Below are 24359 nucleotides of genomic sequence, written 5' to 3' on the forward strand. Positions count from 1 at the left end.
TTACAAATTTTTAAAAAATTCTTAGAGTTTTTCAAAATTTTTCTTATCTTTTTATTTTCATTTTTTTTTTTAATTTTTCAAAAATTCTTTCAAGGTTTTTGGAGTTTTTTATTAAAATCTTGAGATTTTTTACATTTTAAAAGTTTTCATAATTTTTTTTAATTTTTTTAATTTTTTTAAAACTGTTTCAACTTCTTAATTTTTTTTTATAATTTTTAAAAATATTTGATATTTTTATTAAAATTTTTAAAAAGTTTTTTTTTTTTTTTCATTTTGATGTAGTAATTGATGATGTGGCATTGACTAAAGTTTCTTTATGCATATTAGTATTTTATTGGATATTCATACCGCGTCAACAAGTTAACTGATGGCATTAGTCTCAAATACTAATATGGATGATGGAATGAAAGTTGGAGTAACAAACTAACAATTTTATTTTTTTTAGATATCAAACTAATAGAAAATGTATACCACATAGGCCATTTTTGTATTTAACCTAAATATATATTAATTTATGTTTTTAAATAAAAACATATTAGTTATAATTAATTCAAAATAAAAATTTACATTATTTAATAAAAATCTATTTATAACATATATATAAATAAATATTAGGTATATGTACGAGCATTAAAGTAAAAAGCTAGATTTCTCATTAAGTATGAGTAAAATTGAAATCCCTATTAAATTATAATGAAATTTTTAATGTGATATTTAAACTTTAAAAATATTTAATGTAATACCTAAATTATGAATCTGTTAACTAATGTGATACTAGAAAGGTTTTTTATCTATTACATATTGTTATTTCACATTAGCGGTGAGTATCATATTATTTAACAAATTATAATTTAAGTATCACATTAGAGATTTTTAAAATTAAGATACCACATTCAATATTTTATAATAATTTAATGGTCATTCATGACATTAACCCTATTATATATTTAAAATTTATTATATACTTATTTCATTATTAGTTCTTATACTCCATTAAAATTCGAAATTTAGTCCATTTATCATAATTCGTAAAATTTTAGTCATTATACTATTTTCATTTAATAATTTCAGTCCAATTATTAATGATATTAAATTTTTAATGTTAAAAATACCAATGTGACATTTAACTTGATGATATGTTCATTGACTTTTCCTATGTGCCATTTTGATTGGTGTATATATGATGTGTACTAATGTGGATTAAATGCCATGCCACGTTGCTTAACTTTTAATCAACGTCAAATTTAAAAAATATTTTTTAAATCAACAATTTTTTTTCATTAAATATAATCTTAAAAATTTATTAATTAAAAAAAGAAAATATTATTGAAATAAAAATAGAAACATAGATTTCAACATTACACAAACCCAAATTTCGACATGACCACCGTGTACCAACATTGAAATATTATCAAAATTTGCCTAGAAGTTTTTTTTGAAGTGTTAACTATCTTGTAAGTCTTTTGAACTTATACATTATCTTGAGATATCTATTTTATATTTTGAAGCCCATATTTCTGTTTTTATGGTTTCTTGTGGTTGGTGTTTGTGCTTGTGTTAAGCTTTTTAATTGGTTTTTGTGAAGCTTTTTTATGAAAAATGGATAGTTTTAGGCACCTAAAATATAGAATAGATTGAAGAAGATAATTGTATTTGCCTAGAAAAATCTTACAATCATAGTTTACTTATAGAAACCTTTTTAAAATTTCAACCTCAAGCTATTAGTAAATCTGTAAATGACTTTTTTATCCGTAATTCTAAATATGTAGAGAATTCTGTAAACATAATTCATCCCTTGGTGAGGGAAGTTTATGAAAATACTACTCTTTCTAAAAGGCTGAATGTTCTTAATCTAGTTTTTTTATATTCGCTCATATATTTTTTAGAGTAATCATCAAGGTTTCTAATATTACATAATTTTAGTTTTGAATGATTATATTAAGCTTCACTGTTGGGATCAACTTCACCCATTCTTTCATAAAACTCATTTTTTAATATCTGGGTTAGACCTTTGAGTAAATCTAGGATTGTAGTAATTTGATTAAGGAGATTCCCTTTTTGGGTTTTCCCTAATTCAGAATTTTCCCATTTTCAGAGAAATTGTAAAACACCTCATTGCCAAGTTCCACATAAATAATTTAAAAAATTTTCTTTATTCCATGAGTATTTGTAGTGGGTTACTATAAACATAGATTGTACCCAATCATTTGTGGTTTTTTCATATTCTGAGATTGGTGATTTTGATAAATCTAAATAAGCACCTCCCAATGCAACATTTCTCTTGTTTAGAGATTTAATATTGTTTGAACTTTAAGATGTTTACCCTAGTTCTATTTGTTTTATCTCATCTTTGATTAAGTGAGATGGTAGAAACTAATGATTTATTAAGATTTCTAGGTATGTCTGAATCCATACATCATAGAACAACATCAACCATCTCATTTAATCAAAGATGAGATAAAACAAATAGAACCAAGGCAAACATCCCAAAGTTCAAACAACATTGAATCTCTAAACAAGAGAAATGTTGCTTCAAGAAGTACTTATTTAGATTTATCAAAATCACCAATCTCAAAATATGGAAAAACCATAAATGATTAGGCACAATCTATGTCTATTGTAGTAACCCATTACAAAGACTCATGGAATAAATAAAAAATTTTAATTATTTCTATGGAACTTGGTAATGAGATGTTTTACAATTTCTTCGAAAATGGAAAAATTTTGAATTAGGGAAAACCCAAAAAAGGAATTTCCTTAATCAAATTACTATAATCCCAGATTTACTCAAAGGTCTCAATCTAGAAACCTACAATCTCCTTAACAATATTTGGAAATCCCATCTTACAAATAATAAATCTTAATTATAGGAAGGTGCTGAAAAGAAGGTGTAAAGAGAGAAAATTTGAAGTGAGAGAGGCTCTTGAAGACTCTGCCTTTCTCCATGAAAGAGCCTATATCTATAGAATTAAAGTAACCTAAGTAGAGTTAATTATAGTTACAAAAGTAAACTCAATAGTAAAAGTACCTTCTACAATGATTGCTACAATGACTGTTGTTTGATAGCTGTTTACTAAAGTTATTGTTATAGTGATTGTTAGGAGTATAAGTGATACATTAGTACTTACAAGCTACTCGAGTTCGATTTAAATAAAACTAGAATTTGGGTTGATTTTTATTCAGTCGAGCTCAAGTTCTAGTAACTTGACTTATCGATCGAGTCGAATTTGAGCATTTTATACTCAGCTCAAGTTGTTCATAAGCCTTATTGAGCTTTTATATTTTAATATATTTTAATTATTTTAATTAATAAAATATCTTGAACTTGAGTTCGAGCTTGAGTACAAATAATCAAGCTTTTGTTGAATATAAGAATTGAGTTTATTTTTACATGTTAATCTAGACTAATCGAGCGAGCTTAAGTAGCTTGATTTTTTTTTTTTTAAAAACTTGATCGAGTTTGAACTGAATTTTGAGCAACAAATTTGGAGTCGAGCTTGAGCTCGAGCTTAATGTTATATCAGTTCAAACTCAATCGATTATACCCTTATTACTATTGTCTGATAGCTATCTCGTCTTTTTGACTTTGTCAACTAGCTTATTCTTATCTTTTTGGGTGCTAGTTATCTTTATCCTTTTTGAATATTGTCCAGGTTAACCAATTCCTCATCTTCTAGATTAAAGGAATTGATCTACCAACATTAGATCCTGCTATATTAGAGTTGTTAAACAAACTTTCCTAGATTGAAGAATTGGATTATCCACAACACCTCTTTTACCAATATCAAGAAAGATGGTAAAATTTAGAATAAATCCAGAATAAATTCTCCTTAATCCTTTAATCTAAAAGATGAGGAATTGGTTAACCTGGACAATATTCAAGAAGGATAAGGATAACCGGCACATGAGGAGATAAGAATAAGCCAGCTGACAAAGTAAAAGAAATAAGACAACTATCAAACAACAATCACTGTAGTAATCATTTTTGCATATAGCTATAAGACAACAATCACTGTAGCAATCACTATAGCAGTCACTATAGAAGCTACTTTTATTATTAAGTTTACTTTTGTAGCCATAGTTAACTCTACTTAGGTTACTTTAATTCTATAAATATAGGTTTTTTCATAGAGAAAGGTAGAGTCTTCAAGAGCCTCTCTCACTCCAAACTTTTTCTCTCTCTCTCTCTGCACCTTCCTATATTTTACAGAGATCCATTTCGCTTTTAAATATAGAGTTTTTTCATGAAGGTAAAGAAGAAGATGCAGAGATAGAGAAAGTTTAGAGTGAGAAAGGCTCTTGAAGACTCTGCCTTTCTCCATTAAAGAGCTTACATTTATAGAATTAAAGTAACCTAAGTAGAGTTAACTATGGTTATAAAAGTAAACTTAATAGTAAAAGTAGCTTTTACAGTGATTGTTATAGTTGTAGACATCCTATTTGGTCTAGGCTCACAATAATTAGAACCCGGTTCAATAGGGGTCCAAATAGTTAGGCCCAAGTATATATAATTTATTTTTTATTTATTTTTTTATTTTACATTTTTTTATTTTTATTTTACTTTTTTGAGTTTTATTTATTTATTATTATTTTTTATTATTAGGTGATAAGATAATAGTGATATATATAAAAAAGAAAGAAAGAAAAATGATTGATAAATATTCTATCATGAATGGAGGCTGGCATAATCATAGTTGGTTTTAATTTCTCTAGGATAATTCTGATGATTTTATGATAATACAAAATTCTTGTGAATGGAGGACTTAGAGTTAATCAGAAACTGTTATGATTACACTTTATAAATACCCACACTAATCAGAGGCAAAGGATAGCAATCAAAAATAAAAAAAGTGTTCGAAAAAGCCAACAACAATATTAGAATTTTTAAGATTTTTCTGTTTAAAAAAATTTTTTTGGTAGTTTTTTTCTAGAAATTTTATGGAAATTTCTAGATTTTGATGAAAATTTTGGGCAACATTCATCTTTTTTGGCAATATTTTCCAATTTATGGCAGTTTTTCTCAATTTTCGATGAATTTTCAATTGAATTTTTAGGTTTGTAGAAAGAGATGGAGCAAAAGAGATCTGATGAAAAAAAAACTAAATTCAGGCTTTTATACCGATCCTAAAATGACATATTTTTCACCTTAAATGGTCCCAAGATCCGTGTGTTTTTCATTCGAGCAACCCGACCCGAGTGCAACCTATTTTTGATTCGCGTTTGACCTACCTCTAGCTTTTCACTCCCTTAGTTGAGTCGAACCGCCAAGTTGTGTCCTCGAGCTGTTGTTTGTGTCTCCAGTCGAGCCAAGCCATTTCTTTTATTTATTTATTTATTTTTCAAGTTTTTGTATGATTAGATTTTACAAAAAAATATAAAAATAAAATAAAATATATATTTTTGAGAATAAATATTAATTATCCAATGATAAAATTTTTAGAAATTTCAAATGGTAAATTTCTATAAAATTCTTAGGTGAGAATTTTTTTTTTCTAAATTTGTCCCAAATGGTGGAATAATTTAGAAAAAATTTCAATAACAATAATTAATATTTATTCTCATTAAAAAAACCAAAAAATAAAAAATATTAATAAAATTTTGGAATTAAATATAAATTACCCAAGGATGAGAATCTTAAAAATTTTGAATGGTAAATTTCTAAGAAATCTCTAGATGAGAAATTTTTCTAAATTTGTCCCAAAAGGTGGAATAATTTTAATAAAATTTCAATAAAAGTAATTGTATTCTTTTCTAAATAAAAACTTTTTGGTTGAAAATATTTGACAATTATCCAAGGATAAGAATCTTAAAAATTTCGAATGATAAATTTCTGAAAAATCTTTAGGTGATAAATTTCTCTAAATTTGTCTCAAATGGTGGAAGAATTTAAATGAAATTTCAATAAACATAATTATCATATTACTTTCTTTCTAAAAAAATAAAAAAATTTTAAATAGACCCAAATGGTGAAAAATTTAAAAATTCAAAAGAGAAGATATTTATAATTTTGGCCTAAATGGTGGATAAATTAGAAATATTTTCAATAAATAAAAAATCATTAAATATTTTTTCGATAACGGAGCCTCTTCAAAAAAACAAATGGGATTCTTGAATTCTCTTGAGGTGAAAAAATATTCATAAGAATTCTACCAAATCGATTGAGAATCTTAAAAGTTATTTCCAATATTCAATATTAAGATTTAAAATCATTGGAATCAAAACCTTAGGATAAATTTAAAATAAAATGGTACCATCTTTTGGATGGGCATATGGGAGTGCTATAACCTTTTTCATATGTAACCAAACTCTTAAAACCTATTCTGGTTAGTAGAGTCGTCCTATTCTTTTAGGGACCCTTAGTCAAGCTTAGGAACTCTTTAAAAGGATAGATTCATTAGGTGTGCAATTACACCTAGATAAAAAAAAGATTGGTGGCAACTCTATTTGTTAAGTCTAGCTATAGATTTATGGATCTATATGTTATGACAGTTTGGTGACTCCAATGGAGATGCTACAGAGAGTCAGGCCATAACAATTTTAATTTTATCCTATCTTTTGATCTAATGGTTTTAAATTGTAATTATTTGTTTACTAACATTTTTCCTTTTTTGTTTCTTATTTGATTTATTGGGGTTAAAAATTTTATATTCTTTCACACACACTATCACATGCATTTGCATTGCATGAGCTCTACACCCGGGCTCCATCTCTCTTAGAAGGGAGTAAAGTATCTATACTCTCGTGAGATGATAATCTCTATAATGGCTAGCGAAATACTCCTATTCAAATTGAATCCTTTTCATTGGTAGCCTATGAGAGGTGGTAGCCTATGACAGGTGAGGATTTGATTGCCTTACTAGTCTGTGATGGACAATAATGTAAGAAATAATTTGGGAACCTTTAGTGGTCAAAGTCATCTAACTCTGTATATAATATACTCTTAAAAGGTTAGCCTTAAGATAAAGTCCTTCTTACCCATCGATAGATGTATCCGAAAATTAGGACACAAGAAAGACCAACTTGTATATTACTTATCTAACCATTTTGTTTGTTTGATTTTGTGCACTTGCATCATTTCCATATCATTTAATTCTATGCATCATTTTCATACTCATGTTTTAACATTGTCATTTGCATCATTCTCACATATGGAATATTTGTCACATATCAATTATTGATAAACCAGATCTCACACTTACATTCATGGAAAGCCAAATACAATCAAAGTCTACATCAGTTCGTTATGAATCTACTCATCATTTGAAAATCAAGTCAGAAGAAGGTTAAAGAAAATAGGAAAATTACTTGCTTGAGGGTTTTATCTCATCATTGCCTGAGAAAATTCATCTTGATCTCTTCCAAAATAACCTAACTAACTTAAACAATGTTTGGGGATGCATGAGTAAAACAAGACAGGAGGCATTTGAGAATAAATATGGAGACATAGCTTTACTGCTCCAAGTGGATGTGGATAATAATCTGATTAGAGCCATCTTTCAGTTTTGGGATCTTTCTTATAAGTGTTTTATCTTCAATGAAGCAGACATGGTGCTCATAATTAAAGAATATATGGTCTTACTTCGTTTTGATTTGCCAAATCTAAACAAGATTTACTGGTTAAATAAGGTGGGCTATCATAAAAAGCTGGTGCAAATGCTTGGATTTAGCCTGCCTTATATTGATGCATGTGCCAAGATAAAAGGTGAAAGTAAGACTATCTTATGAAGTTTCTTATAAGACTTCATCCAGGGGCATTTAGATGATGATCAGAGGATAATGGCAATGGCTATAGTTTTATATAGATTGGTAATCTTTTCAAAAGTTATCAGGTATATTGATGCACAGTGATAGACTTTGTTGATCAGTTAGAATACAAAGTTAATGCAATACCAACCATTTTAGCAAAAACCATTTGCTCTTGGAATTTTTGTCACAGAAATGGTAAAAGTAAATTTAATGGGTGCTTACAGTTGCTTTATGTATGGATGAAAAGTCACATTGAATGTGAAGAAAACCAGTTTCGTAAACCATACTTACGTTCTAGCATTCCAATCAAGGAGTTTTGTTATAGCATATGGCCTAAAGCAAGGTCAAAAGAAGAATGGGTTTCATATTTTTGACCTTCAATAGTCAAGGGATAATTTGAAGAGCACTTTGGATGCATCATGATACAATGTTGTATAGTTGTGAGAATCAACCTTGGGTGTTCTTATTGGGCCTATGGGGTGCTGTTACTTATGCCCTAACTTTGGTAAGAAAACAATCTGGATGTGAGCAATTCATACCAAAAACCCATAAACTTAACTAGTTGGAATTTTTTTTCACTAAGAAAGAGGCGTATGGAATGATTGAAAATGTCAAAAAGGTATGAAAGCAAACCATCAGGTTTAACCAAGGAAGGCTTACTTATGATGTCACCCCATAATATATTGCATGGCATCCAATGAGGGGTAAAGATATTATGCTTCCTTGAGAACAATTAGTTGGCCATATCCCAAAGTCGATTCTTTAAGATCCTTGGCTTAAAGTGGGAATGGCTAAAAGAAAACTCCAAATTGAAAAAGATGAGCTGGAACAAAAAAATAAGTGAATGAAGTTAAAAATGGAAAAACATTTAAAGTTTTAATAACAGAAAATCCAAAGCCTCATGGAGCAAAAAGATTGATAGAAAGCCTTATTCAATGATCTAGACTTGACATATTCATCAGTCACACCCGAGCTTACCTAACTCTTAAAAGAAAATGAACTATTGAAAGCAAAGGTGGAAGAGGGACAAAAGGCCACTGCTAGGGCAGATAAGCATAGCCAAATGCTATAAAGGAGAGTGGGCTAGCACATGGCATAAGTAGAAGCCTTGTCTAATGAATGCAAGAGATAAGCTAAATAGAGTGAGTTCTGAAAGGACATGTGCATAGAAAAATAAAAACATCTAAGGCATTTGTTTGATAAGCTATGTATTGTTACAGACAAAGCATCAGAAATGAAAGAAGAAGTGGAAGATTTGAAAGTTATTGTGCAACCAATGGGAGCTCATGGATGGCAATTGCTTGACTTCTTAGATGAGGCACAAAATCATTATCAACAAGCAAGAAAATTTATAAAAAGGCATTATGGTAATGTTTAGGAATAAAGGATGATGCTTAGGACTTTAGAATACTGCTTTGGCTTTATTAGGATGTAATTTTGAAATTTTATTAAATAAAATTTCAAATTGAGATTTTTTTATCAATAATGGTGATGTGGTAAATATTAGTACATTTCATTCATGCATTAACACATCAAACATAGAGCATATAATGTCTAATAATTATATAATTATGGTACTTAATATTCAAAGATAGCTCCACCTAGTAGAACTCCACTCATCGATACAACATAAGGGCCTAAGCTAGACAAATAGAGCAAGAAAACTTTCATCATCTTAAAAAGATAGAAAAAGCCCAAGAAAAGCTTGAAAGTAAATTGAGTAAAATTTGGATGCTCTAAATAAGTTAAACAGGGGAAAAGGAATAGAAGAGAATACCAGTCAACAGGACCATCTATCACAAGAGGTGGTGACCCCCTATATCCACCTGGTTTTGGTCCACCTCAAGCCCAGTCTACACAAGAGATATCACCATAATAGTTTGCATACCCTTTAACTTAGGGCATTACCATAGCTATGTGAATCCTATTTTAATGAAAAGGTAGTGGAACCATTCCAAGTTCCTAATCTAGATGATCTAAAAAAAAAAAGAAAAAGAGAACAAAAGCGGTTGAATCTTTGAAAGACTTGAAGATTAGTATACTAGAAGAAAGGTCATAGGCAATGGAAGAAATTGGTTTTTATGGTTCTGTAGATGTTTCTGGGCTTTGTCTAGTCCTAGATGTTGTTTTTCCTCTTAAGTTTAAAGTATCAAAGTTTGAGAAATATGATAATACAAAATGCTCGAAGATTTATATTACTATGTCTTGTCGGAAGATGACAGCCTATACCCATAATGAAAAGCTACTAATGCACACCTTTCAAGATAGCCTTATTGGCTCTACTATTAGGTGATATGTCTAGTTAGACAGAACCTACATCCGTTCTTGAAGCAATATGACCCATGACTTCATCAATCAATATCGATATATCATAAATTTAACCCCTGATCATTTATCTTTGCATAATATATAGAAAAAGACAAATGAATCATTCAAGGAATATGCTAGAGATAGGGGGATGTAGTTACTCAAGTGCAACCTCCTATAATTGAAAAAGAAACCACAATGTTGTTTGATAGCACTTTGAAATCTCTCAATTGTAAAAAAATGATAAGAAATGCAACAAAAAATTTCACCTACATGATGATTTCTGGCAAAATCATCGAGAATGCCATCAAGAATGGCAAGTTAGAAGGAAGAGAAACATACACTAATAGAGCCCTAAAGAAAAGAAAAATTGAAGTTCAATCTATAAGCTTTGATAAACAACAGTTTAAGGGTTATTAACCCTACCCACCATAAGTTTACTCTCCATATTATCCTACTGTGAATAATGCTTCCCCTTACCAGTACCAACCAATCCGATAACTTTCCTACCCTTCAACTTATCAACCCCGTTTTAGACTAAAACTGCCACATATAGTCCTAATACTCAACCTTCTCCAATACCTTAGACCCATCTTGCTAGCCTAATGAGTGGTTCACCAGAGCAACAAACTACTCACAAAAATATCGTATTCGACCCAATTCTCATAAGATATACAAAATTGTATTGAAAGCTCTACAATAATCATCTAATTGCTCTTAGCTGATTAGAGCCACTCAAGCCACTTTAACCCAAGTGGTATGATCCTACAACCAATTTTGACTATCACAATGGAATTACTGGTCATTTCACTAAGAATTGCACTGCATTGAAACATAAAATGCAATGATTGATCAAAGATGGAATAATCAACTTTGATACAGAAAGGGTGGCCTCACCTAATGTTAGTGGCAATCTTTTACCTAATCATAATGTGAATGCTCTGAGTGAGGAGTGAGAGCGTCATCTGAAAAAAAAAATGGAAAAAATTAAAACACCTCTTAGTTAGCTATCTGTTGCCTTATGAAAAGCTGATATGATACAATCGATGAGTCCATGTAGTTATCAAGAGAAATATGTATTGGATAGCGATTACAAATATCACAGTGGGGCACCTAGTTACTCTATTAAAACTTATGAGCAATTTCATCAGGAGGTATAGAAGCTCATGGATTTATGGTAGATTGAACTCTATGAAGAGGAGGGGTTTCAAAGAGTGTTGAAGTATCTATGATCGATAGGCTACTGAAACTATTTCCAAAATTGATAACAATACATTGTGAAGATAAGCTAAAGTCTATCATAGACAAGCTTATTCCTAGGTTAGTAACTTTTAAAGTCCCAACTCCATTCCCATATAAGGATGATAAAACTATACCCTAAAAATATAGCTACGATACAGTAGTTTAAGGGCAATAGAAGAATGCCTTTAAGTCTGATAACTGGTGTAAGAGGCATTACTCAAAGTGGAAGATACTATACTTCAAAAATACTAGAAATGGCTAAAAGAGAAAAAGCCAAGGTAGAAGAATAATAAAATGATCCAAAAGTGATACCTGAAGAAGAATGTCGAAAGCCAATGTTAGAAAAAAAGGCTTGTGAATTCTTAAAACTAGTGAAACATAATGAATATTTTATGGTTGAACAGTTAAACAAAATATCAGCATAAATTTCATTATTATCACTACTATTAAATTCAGAACCATATCAAAATGTGTTGTTAAAGGTGCTAAACCAGGCATATGTGGCACATAATGTATTTATCAAAGATGTGAACCACTTAGCTGAAACCTAGTCATGCCAAATTACATATGATGATGAGATTCCTCTAGAGGGAAAGGGAAACACTAAGGCATTGCATATCATTTTCAAATGTAAGAGCCACATTTAGCCAAGGTCTCTGTTAACAATGGTTTCGCTATTAACATTATGCCTATGTTAGCTTTGGTAAAATTACCTATCGATTACTCATATATGAAGGATAACTAAATGGTCATTCGAGCTTTTGATGAAACTAGATGAGAAGTCTTGAGAGATATAGAAATGCATTTACAAATTAGACTTTGCACTTTCAATGTAAAATTTCAAATGATGGATATCTCTTCATCTTATAATTATCTGTTGGAAAAGTCATAGATTCACATGACAGGTGTCGTTCCCTCTTTCTTGCACCAAAAGATTAAGTTTAATATAGAAGGTCTGTTGGTAGTGGCATTTGGGGAGAAAGATATGCCAGTAACCCAACTATTGAATGCTTTATATATGAAAGCTACTGAAGAAACAGTGGAATGCTCTTACCGATCTTTTGAATTAGTAAATTCTATGGGAGAAGGATTTAAAAGCCAATAATATTCTAATATATTGGTGAGTTAGGTTATCAATAAGGGCTAGTATCTTGAGTAGGATTGAAAAAAATCTATAAGGGATAAGAGAGCCCCTAACAATAATGGATAATAGTAAAAGGCTAGGCTTAGGTTATGAGGTAGAAAAATGGGATATCAAAAAAAGACAAGCAAATGAACGAGCAAATAAGACAACAAGACTAATGATCATCCCACACTTGTATGAGACTTTCAAGCCTAGAAGGTTCATGTACCCAACTACAGAAAAAAATTTAGAACAAAGTATGGAAAAAGCATTTGTTGAATTGTCCATCTATGCAATTGGAGATGAAAAGGTACATAAGTAAGAAATGTGGGCTCGCCCTTATTCGCCAAGTTATGAGCTGAACAATTGGAACATCATCGAGGTGCCTTATATCTTTGAAACTAATTCAATGTAATTATACATTCTAGTAGCTTATGCCCAAGGCATTGGGGTGATCTTTCTTATTTGGGTCATTTATCCATTATTATTTTAATAAAGATTAGAAAAAATGCATTTTCATTCATTTCTTTTATTGTTCTCATTTTTTTATTTTCCCAAAACATTTTGCTAACATATCCATTTCATTTAATTTCAAGTCTTTAAATGAACATGAGGATAATCATGATAATGATCACAGGGTTAATTTTAATAATTCAATTAACACTAATGAACTTGATGGTGAAGATGATTCTAAGGAATAAGTATTGCCTCTAGACCTAATGAAATTAATTGAGTAAGAAAATAAGCCAATTAAGCCTCATCAAGAGTTGATTGAAATGGTGAACTTAGGAGATGAGGAGAACAAGAAAAAAGTCAAAATAGGTACATCACTTTTACCAATTGACAGGCAAAGGTTAGAAGATTTGTTTTGAGAATTTATAGATGTATTTGCTTGGTCTTATCAGGATATACCAAGGCTTAGTACAAAAATAATAGAGCGTAGACTGCCTTTAAAGCCAAAATGTAAATCAGTCCAACAGAAATTAAGGTTAATGAAACCTAAAATACTGCTAAAGATAAAGAAAAGGTGAAAAAGCAGTTTGTTACAGGTTTCTTACAAGTGGCTAAGTATCCAGAATAGGTAGTCAACATAGTATCAATCCCCAAAAGATGGAAAGGTTTAAATATGCATAGATTATTATAATTTGAATAAAGCTAGCCTAAAGGATAACTTTTTTTTACCTCATATTGATATATTGGTAGACAATACAGTCAAGTATTCTATGTTTTCCTTTATGTTCTTAGGATATAACCAAATAAAAATGGCTGAAAAGGATACGAAAAAAATCACTTTCATGACCATGTGAGAAACCTTTTGCTACAAAGTCATACCTTTTGGTTTAAAGAATGCTGGGACAACATATCAAAAAGTTAGATGATGCTATTTCATGACATAATGTACAAAGAGATTGAAGTGTATATAGATGATATGATTGCAAAATCTCATAAAGATGAAGATTATATCACCAACTTCAGAAAGCTATTTGAAAGGTTAAGAAAATTTCAACTTAAACTAAACCTGGCAAAATGTACATTTGGGGCAAGGTCAGGAAAGTTGCTAGGCTTTTGTGATAAGTGAAAGAGGGATTGAAGTCAATTCTAACAAAATATGAGCCATTCAAAATTTGTCACCTTCAAGTACACTAAAAGAAGTTTGAGGTTTTCTGGGTAGACTGAACTACATTTTTTGGTTCATTTCTCAACTTACCTACAAGTGTGATCCTATTTTTAAGCTTATTCACAAGAATAACCTTGGAGAATGGAATGAGTGCCAAGAAGCTTTTGATAAAATTAAGTAATACTTATAAAATCTTTCAGTACTGGTACCATTTGTTCCAGAGAGACCCTTGATCTTGTACCTAATAGTGTATAAGATTTCAATGGGATGTGTGTTGGGGTAGTAAAATGAATCTAGCTAAAAAGTGAGGGCCATTTATTATTTGAGTAAAAAATTCATAGAATACCAGTCCAAGTATTTTTTTTTTGGAAAAAATATGTTCTGCATTAACTTAGACTACTAAAAGACTCAGATAGTATATGCTCTATCATACCACCTAGCTTATGGCAAAACTAGATCCAATCAAATACATATTCGAAAAGCTCTCTTTATCTAGAAGAATTTTTAGATAGCAAGTAATGCTTTTAAAATATGATATCATATATGTAAGCTAAAAGGTAATTTAAAAGAAGTGTCATAGTTGATTTTCTCGCAGATCATGCTATTGAAGATTATAACCTAATAAGGTTGAAATTTTTTGATGAAGATTTGATGACTGTTTCCTAACTAAAGAAGAAAGAGCATAAAGAGAAGTGTTGAAAAATATATTTTAATGGAGTTGCCAATGCCTTTGGACATGAAATTAGGATAATCTTGATTTCTTCGGAAGAACGATACTATCATATAATAGTGAGGTTCAATTTTAATTGCACAAATAACATCGTTGAATATAAGACATGTGTCATAGGTTTACAAGTTGCTATAGACAGAAAAGTTAAAGCATTGAAATTGATTGGAAACTCAGCTCTACTTATATATCAATTGAAAGGAGAATGGGAGATGAGAGATTCGAAACTCATTCTATATCATAAGTATATCTTAGAGCTGATTAAACAGTTTGAAGATATTTAGTTTGATCATTTGTCTTGAGAGAAGAATCTGATTACTAATGTCTTGGCTACTTTGGCAGTAATGATCTGAATTAATGATAATACCAACGTTCAGCCCATCAAGCTTGATATCAAGGATATGCCAGCTTATTGTTCTAATGTAGAAAAAGAAGAAAATAGGAAGCTCTGATATTATGATATCTTGCAATACATTAAGAATTAGGAATACCCTATCCAAGCAACTAAGAACGATAAAAGAGTCATCAGAAGATTAGCTATGAACTTTTTTTTGGATGGTGATGTTTTATATGAAATGAGTTATGCTCAAGCATTGTTGAGATGTGTAAATAAGGTCAAAGCAAAAAAAATTATTAAAGAGGTGCATGATGGAATATGTGAGGCACATGTAAATGAACATATGATGACAAGATAGATCATGAGAGCAGGGTATTATTGGTTAATAATGAAAAGCGATTGCATTGACTATGCTTGAAAATGTCACAAGTGTTAAATCTATCTGATAAGATTCATGCTCCACCGACTACTTTACATGTTTTGGCACTGCCTTGGCCATTCTCTATGTGGGGCATGGATGCCATTGGTCCTATTATCCCAAAAGCTTTTAATGGGCATAGGTTCATTTTCGTGATGATAAATTATTTCACGAAATAGGTAAAAGCAGCTTCATTTGGAAATGTGATGCAATATGTAGTCTGCAAGTTTATAAAAAGAAAGATCATTTGTAAATATAGACTTTTAGAGAAAATCTTTTCAAATAATGCTAAGAATTTAAATAGTAAGATAATGCAAGAAATAGGTGCCCAGTATAAGATCGAGCATCATAATTCGATGCCATACCATCCAAAAATGAATGAGGCTATTGAGGTGAAAAATAAGAATATAAAAAAATTCTTGAGAAGATGATTGAGACCTATAAAGACTGGCATGACAAGTTGCCATTTGCGTTATATGCTTATCAGACATCAGTGTGTTCCTCTACTAGGGCAATCCCATTTTCTTTGATTTATAGGATAGAAACTGTATTACCTTTGAAAATGAAGATCCCATCCTTAAGGGTTTTAAAAGAAGTTAGATTGAAAAAGGCCGAATGGATTCGACAGTGCTATGAATAGTTAAATTTTATAAAAAAAAAAAAATTGATATTTTTGTGCCATGGTCAGTTATATCAGAAAAGAATGATAAGGGCTCATGATAAAAAGGCTCGACCTCATTGCTTTTGAGAAAGAGAATTGGTCTTGAAAATAATTCTCTCAAGCCAACATAATAATAGATGAAAATGGACTCTAAATTGGGAAATGCCATATGTAATAAAACGAGCTTTTTCAAGTGAAGCATTGATATTAGCTGAGATAGATGGAGATGATTTGTCCCATCTTATAAATTCTGATGCTATGAAGAAATATTTTGCTTAAAAAATAAAAAAATAAAAAATAAAAAATAAAAAATGAAAACTTAAATTAAAAATCCCAAAAGGATGGTTTGAGTTAAAATGGGGTACATCTAAGTTGAAAACCTGAAAAAGTGACTTAAATAAAGAGGATATAACATCGAATTTAGGAATTCACCAACATAAAGGCTAACATGTTTTGATGAGCTCTAAGTTGTTAAGTGCATCAGGTGGTTGAATTTTCAAAAAAGATTTTGAGATATATTATCATGATTACTTGATTATTTATTTTAAGTATTGTTACCTTATGCCAATTTTTGTAACTCTTTTTCCTTCTCTACTCTGTTCAATGGCCAAAGTTGTGCTACCATTTTTTTTTTAAGAAATATTTCACTTTATCCTTTTTGTTCTTTTTTGTTGATTATTTCCCAAGGCATTCATACTCTTTCCTTCAAATACCTTGCAATTGAGGAAATGTGTGATTACATTTTTACTTTTTAAAATTAAAATAATGATTGATAAATGAATAATAGCATGAAAGATTTCTACATTACCTTAGAAAGGTTGAGAGTGATAAAAGCAAATATGAAATGTTTAGTTTCTGGTAAAGGCAATGAACTTGAAAAAAAAGAGAAAGAAGATTTTTTGAAATAGAAGAATAAGAGTTAAATGAGAAAGATGATTAAGAATAAAATTGATTTGGTTTTGGAAGATTGAAAAGTGTAAGATCCAAGAAAAAACTTAAGAAATTTGAGTACCACAATTGGAAGAAAGATTAATTAATTGACATTTGTATAGCATGTATTGCATTTTTTAATGTTTAGTGTATAGCATGCATTGCATTTAGGAATGTCTAGTGCATGAAGTAGGGATATTTTAAAATTCCTCTTGGAAAAGATAAAGATGAAAACTTTCCAATAAAGAATTTCAAATTTTCATTTGGAAAAAGAAGACCTCTAAAGTAAGGTTTTGATCCTTGGAAAAGGATATTTCTCAATATTAGGAATGATTTGTAAGACCTCTAGGTATAATCTCTTAAAATTTCTTCAGACATGATCTATGACTATTTTGGACATGATTTTTAAGGAGCCTTATTTATTTTTCAAAGTTGTTGAGCCTCTGTTTAAATGAGCCTTATTTATTTTTTAAATTTGTTAAGCCTCTGATTAGATGAGCTTTATTTATTTTTCAAAAGTTGTTGAGCCTCTGTTTAGAGGAGCTTTATTTATTTTTTAAAGTTGTTGAACCTTTGATTAGATGAGCTTTATTTATTTTTCAAAAGTTGTGGAGCCTCTATTTAGAGGAACTTTATTTATTTTTTAAAGTTGTTGAGCCTCTATTTAAAGAAGTTTTATTTATTTTTCAAAGTTATTGAGCCTCTGTTTAAAAGAGTTTTATTTATTTTTCAAAGTTATTGAGCCTTTGTTTAGATGAGCCTTATTTATTTTCCAAAGTTGTTGAGCTTTTGTTTAAAAAAGCCTTTTTTATTTTTTAAAGTTGTTGAGCCTCTATTTAGAGGAGCTTTATTTATTTTTCAAAGTTGCTAAGCATCTAATTAGAATAGCTTTATTTATTTTTCAAAAATTATTGAGCCTTTATTTAGAGGAGTTTTTATGAAGTTTGAGTATGCTTTAAAAAAACAAAAAAAAAGAAAAAAATAAAAACAAAATGAACGTTTTGGGATGACTATTTGGATGTGAGGGGTGTTTATGTTTTTGCACAATTCCTGTTGCACAAAAAATACGCAAAATGGAGAAACTGTAGGCACCCTATTTGGTCTAGGTTCAACCAATTAAGGCCTGGGTCAATAGGGGTCCAAATTGTTAGGCCCAAGTATATATTATTTATTATTTATTTATTTTTCATTTTTCATTTATTTATTTTATTTGTTTATTTATTTTTATTTTACTTATTTTACTTTTATTTATTTATTTTATTTATTTTGATTATTTTTTTGTTGTTAGGTGATAAGATAATAATGATATATATAAAAAAAATGATTGATAAATATTCTACCATGAATGGAGGCTAGCAAAATCATAGTTGGTTTTAATTTCTATAGGATAATTCTAATGATTTTATGATAATACAGAATTCCTTTGAATGGAAGACTTAGAGTTAATCAAAAACTCTTTTGATTACACCCTATAAATATCCACATTGATGAAAGGTAGAGGATAACAATCAAAAATAAAAAGATGTTTAGAAGAGCCAACAGCAACCTTAGAATTTTTAGGATTTTTCTGTTCAAAAAAATTTTTTTGACAATTTTTTTTGGAAATTTTTTGGAAATTTTCAGATTTTAATGAAATTTTTCAGTGGCATTCATATTTTTTGATGATATTTTTTAGTTTTTGGCATTTTTTTCCCAAATTTCGATGAAACATTCAATCGAATTTCTGGGTTTGTAGAAACAAAGGGAAAGAAAATGGAAGCAAAGAGAGAGGGAGCATAAGAGATATGGCAAAAAAAGACTAAATTCAAGCTTTTATACCAATCCCAAAATGATGTCATTTTCACCTTAAACAATCCTAGGATCCACGTATTTTTCATTCGGGTGACCCGACCTGAGCGCAACCCGCGTTTGACTCACCTCCAGCTTTTGACTCCCTTAGCCAAGCCAAATCGTCGAGCCGTGTCCTCGAGTCGTTGTCTGTGTCTCCAGTCAAGTCGATCTCTAGCCACCGAGCTGAGCTGAGCCGTTTCTTTTTGGTATTTTCTTTTATTTATTTATTTATTTTATTTATTTATTTTATAGGTTTTTTTTGTTGATTAGATTTTAGAAAAAATATAAAAATATAAAAATGAAAAAAACATTTTTTTTGAGAATAAATATTAATTATTCAATGATGAAATTTTTAGAAATTTCAAATGGTAAATTTTTATAAATTTTTTATGTGAGAATTTTTTTTTCTAAATTTGTCCCAAATGATGGAATAATTTAGAAAAAGTTTTAATAACAATAATTAATATTTATTCTCAATAAAAAACCAAAAAAATAAAAAATATTAATAAAATTTTGGAATTAAATACAAATTACCCAATAAAGAGAATCTTAGAAATTTTGAATAGTAAATTTCTAAGAAATCTCTAGGTGAAAAATTTCTCTAAATTTAATCGTAAAAGGTGAAATAATTTAGATGAAATTTCAATAAAAGTAATTATATTCTTTTCCAAATAAAAACTTTTTGGTTGAAAATATTTGACAATTATCTAAAGATGAGAATCTTAAAAATTTTGAATGATAAATTTTTCTTTTTGTCCTAAATGGTGAAAGAATTTAAATAAAATTTCAATAAAAATAATTGTCATATTATTTTTTTTCTAAAAAAATTTTTTTAAATAGGTTCAAATGGTGAAAAATTTAAAAATTCAAAAAAAATTTTTTTTAATTTTGACCCAAATGGTGGATAAATTAAAAATATTTTTTATAAATAAAAAAATGATTAAACATTTTTTTTGATGACAGAGCCTTTTTAAGAAAATAAATAGAAATTTTGAATACTTTTGAGGTGAGAAAATATTTTTAAGGATTCTACCAGATTGATGGAGAATTTTAAAACTTATTTCTAATATTCAATATTAAGATTTAAAACTATTAGAGTCAAAATCTTGGGATAATTTAAAATAAAATGGTATCATCTTTTAGATGGGCATATGAGGGGTACTATAACCTTCTCCATATATAACCGAATTCCCGAACCCTATTCTAGTTAGTAAACCCAAACCTATTTTTTTAAGGACCCTTAGTCAAACTTATGAACTTTTTAAAAAAATAGATTCATTAAGTGACCAATCATACTTATATAAAAAAAATATTAGTGATGACTCTATTTATTAAATTTAGTTATAGATTTACAAATCTATATGTTATGACAATAGTAATTATTGTCTAATAGTTGTTTGTTAAAGTGATTACTATAGTGACTATTGTCTTTTAGATGTCTCGTCTTTTTGACTTAGTCAACTAGTTTATTCTTATCTCCTCAGGTGTTGGTTATTCTTATCCTTCTCGAATATTATAGGTTAACCAATTTCTTGAGCATAGCAATTTCAAAATTCTGGATAAAATCAGACCTTATTTATATACCTAAAGTTTATCTTCTTAAATAAAGAAATTTATTAATTTTAGAAACTGACACTTCAAAAGAACATTGTGGATGTGTTTTAAAAGCAAAAGTTGAAAAAGATGAATTGATTTACGATTACAATTCTGCAAAGTTTAAACAAAAGAGATTAAGTATATTATTTTTGAAAAAGAATTACTAGCAATAAAAAATGCAATAACTCATTTTCATATTTATCTTCCACCTACAAATTTTATTATAAGAATTGATAATCAAGCTGTAAAAGACTTTCTTAAAAACAAAATATATATATATATATATATACTAATCTAATAAGGATTATATGGTATAATTTTCTTTATCAATATAATTTTAATATTGAATTTATTAATGGAGATAATAATATTCTTGTAGATTTTCTTAGCAGACTCAATAGATAAAGGCAAAAAATCTTTTAAGCAGACAGGTGAATGGAGAACAATTCAAAAGATGCATACCAAAAAGGTTACTTCTTCAACCTCCTCACACAATCCTAACCTAAGATTTACACCTTTTGTTTATCCACCAAGAGGATATTTAATCCAAAGTATTCCTCAAAGACCTTACTATTAATTCCCTCTTCAAATTGCACCTGCACTACAACTAGTATTCTAGCAACAAAATTTTTCTCAATATGCTCATAATCCTAACCAATGAACTTCTATTTCATATTCATAAAATTGTTAAGGAAACAGAAAACCTATTGACACCCCAAAAAATGCTTGGTATAGAATAAAAGATTTCTATAACCTCGATCTCAACCCAAAAACCTATAGTTTCCTTAGCAATATTTGAAAATCCCATCTTACTTATAATAAATCTCAATTTAGAAAAGAGATGATCAAATTAGCTAAATTTTTTGTTAAATAAACCAAAAATCAAGCTTATCTTGATGAACTAGTTTTCAAAAATCTGTGCTCTTTAAACTTGCTAAAACAACAAGAAAGAGATATTTTCGCAATAGAAGAAAACCAATATAGTTTAGAGGAAATAAATAATTTTCTCAAACTCTGTGAATATTTCTCAAATAGAAATTCTTCCACAATAATAAAACTAAAAAGAGTTTTATTATTTGAAAAAGCAGCAATAATCTTACCAAAAGAAATATTTCTACAAATCCAAAAGTCAATTACTCTTTTAATAGAAAACCTGTTAAAAAAAACATTTACAGAACATTATTTTTCTTCTTATCTGGAAACACCAGAAATAGGAGAATCTTTCCCAAAAATTAAATTCAAAATTTATCAGATCCTTTTAATATAACAAGTATTAAATTAGGAATTGTTGGTGAAATTGTTGTCCAAAAATTTTCTTTTAATCACTTGACATATTTCCCAGCATTTATTAAATCAAAGTTTACTGATTTTATAAAAAATTATCAATATTTTGTTTATATTCATTTTAAAATTACTAGTCTTTTAGGTCTCTTTCAAAGAGAAAGAGTTTTTTATTCTTTACCAGATTTGAAAAATGAGAAAATTAATTTCTGGTCTTCTAATTGAACAACAATTTGACCTTATAGACAATCCAGAACAACTGAAAAATGTCATTAAAAAATTTTCAAAATTTCATCACTATCAATTTCAAGTAGGAAATTCTGATCTAAACATATCAATTTCTACATCTATCGATTTAGATTTTTTAAAACCCCTATTTTTCACAAAAAACCAAAAGAATTTAACTCTTAAAGCCCCAGATCTACCGACGTCACTAACTCCGATGACAATCCAACTTTCTCTAAGCCTTTCCCATCAACCTTCCATAGATTTCGGATTTTAAAAATACTTTCTATAACCCTCGAACCCAGAAACTCCCAATATTCAAGCTTTCACAAACTTTCACGAAACCTGATAGCCAATCCGCAACAATTGAAAGAGAACCCTCCCTACAATTTCATTCGGTCATAACACACACACAGCATGAAAATACAAACAATACAACTAAAAAGCAAGACCAGCTTCGCACAATTTTCATAGCAAAAAGAAACAAATTGGTGAAATATGGTGAGAGATGAAAACCTAGAAATCCTGTTTCCTTTCGGCAGATGAGGGAAAACACCTTTGCAAGTGGATTTTTTTTTTTTTTTCCTTTTAACCAAGACCAAACAGAATACTATTTGTTTCATGTGTTAAAATTACAAATATAAATAGTCTTTACAATTTATTCTTTAAATTTTTTTCAATTTGAAAAGTTTATGAAAAAGAAATTATGATGAGTTTAAGCGACAAACTAACAACTCGGTTCTGATGAGGTGATTCTTCTTGCTTCTTATCTCAAATTTGATAAGATTTTCATTTAATTTTCGTTCATAGAGAGAGATCGAGCAAAACTAAAAGAAAGAGAAACATCTATGTTTTGAAGAGAGAAAGAGTAAATGAAATAATTTTCAATGGGTTTTTGGGTAAACGAAAAACCAGAAAATTTTTTATTTTCGGTTACGATTTGGAATTTGGGATACTTTGTGATTAAGGATTAGGTATTTGTGATTTTTGGATTGATTTTTTTTTAATTTTCAATTTTAGATTGATTTCCATTTTTAATTAATCATACTTAAAAAATAAATTAAAGGTTTTAAGTTTATGAAAAAAAAAATCAAAGGCTAACATGGCTTTAATTTTAACGTTACATTTTTATGTCTACGTCATCATAAAATATATTTTCAATAAATCAACGTCTTATGTTAATCAAGTCAATGCAAATATAAGCAAATCATTTATCACATCAATAATTTTAACAGTGAAATTTTGATAAGTTTACCATTGAATTAAAATTATTAAATTAAAAAGTAAAAAAAGCTAAAATTATATTAATTATAATAAAAAATTTTAATTTTAATTTTTGTATAATACAACAATCTTAGTCATAGTTAATAGGTTAAATTAGTCATTATGCCTCGTCAAAATCAGGATTTAATTTCGTACAACAATTTATCAAATCAAGTCCTATGTTTAGAGATTTCGAATTTCAATTAAATACTAATAGAACTAACATTACACTGTTAAATTACTGATTTTTCTCACGTGCACTATTGACATGAGATTTTCATGCTCGGAAATGCGATCTTTAAAATACAACCTTGACATTTTCCTTAAAAGTATAAGCTTGACATTTTCCTTTAATTTTTAATTTTTTCTATTTTTCTTTCTTGTTTTTATTTCTACATTTTCTTCTTTCTCACTACTTTTGAATTTCAAACTAACCACTACAAAATTTTCAAAAGCTGACTATCGGAACCACCGTCAACCAACCACCACAAATTTTCAAACAAAAGCGTGAAGAAAACTTAAACTCAACTCGTTCATTCTTGGAGTCAAGTTAAAGCTTAAGCTATTTGCGTAATGGGTAGAATTAATTTTGAGTAATTTAATATTTGACTTGAGTGATTTTTAAATTTAATCAAGTTTTTATTTTTATTATATTTAATATATATATAAATAATTGATAAAAAAATAATATTTAATGTCAATATTTGTAATTTTATCGAGTTTTTGAACAAAACTCAAACAATTCAATTAAATTATAAGTTGAGCTCGAATATAAAAATTAAAATTTGATTAAACTTAAATCAAATTTAAAACTTCAAATTTATCAATCAATCCTAGCTCGAATCCAACAATATATTAACTCAATTGAACTTGATTACACCACCAAGTATTGTGTACTTTTTTGTTTGCTTTCCTTACCTTAATGCAAGCCATCCCCAAACTGATCTACCTAAAACTTAAAAGCCCATTTATAAGAATAAGTAAAGCTATCTCTAACATAGAATTACTTACTATATCATTTATGTCATAAAAAATTATTAGAGGGATAATTTAGG

At 28.8% G+C, this 24359-nt stretch overlaps 1 long non-coding RNA gene across 1 annotated transcript; it reads right to left on the bottom strand.

The window, feature by feature from the left end:
- Positions 1-22271: 22271 nt before the first annotated feature.
- Positions 22272-23879, bottom strand: LOC149518876 (uncharacterized). Its single transcript, XR_016342209.1, has 2 exons — positions 22558-23879; positions 22272-22424 (listed from the first exon to the last, which is right to left on the bottom strand). It is a non-coding gene; the product is annotated as an uncharacterized LOC149518876 (long non-coding RNA).
- Between the last annotated feature and the right edge of the window lie 480 nt (positions 23880-24359).

This window comes from Durio zibethinus, chromosome 5, assembly GCF_047325235.1.
Source record: "Durio zibethinus cultivar Kanyao isolate XHJ-2024 chromosome 5, ASM4732523v1, whole genome shotgun sequence".
NCBI lineage: Eukaryota > Viridiplantae > Streptophyta > Magnoliopsida > Malvales > Malvaceae > Durio > Durio zibethinus.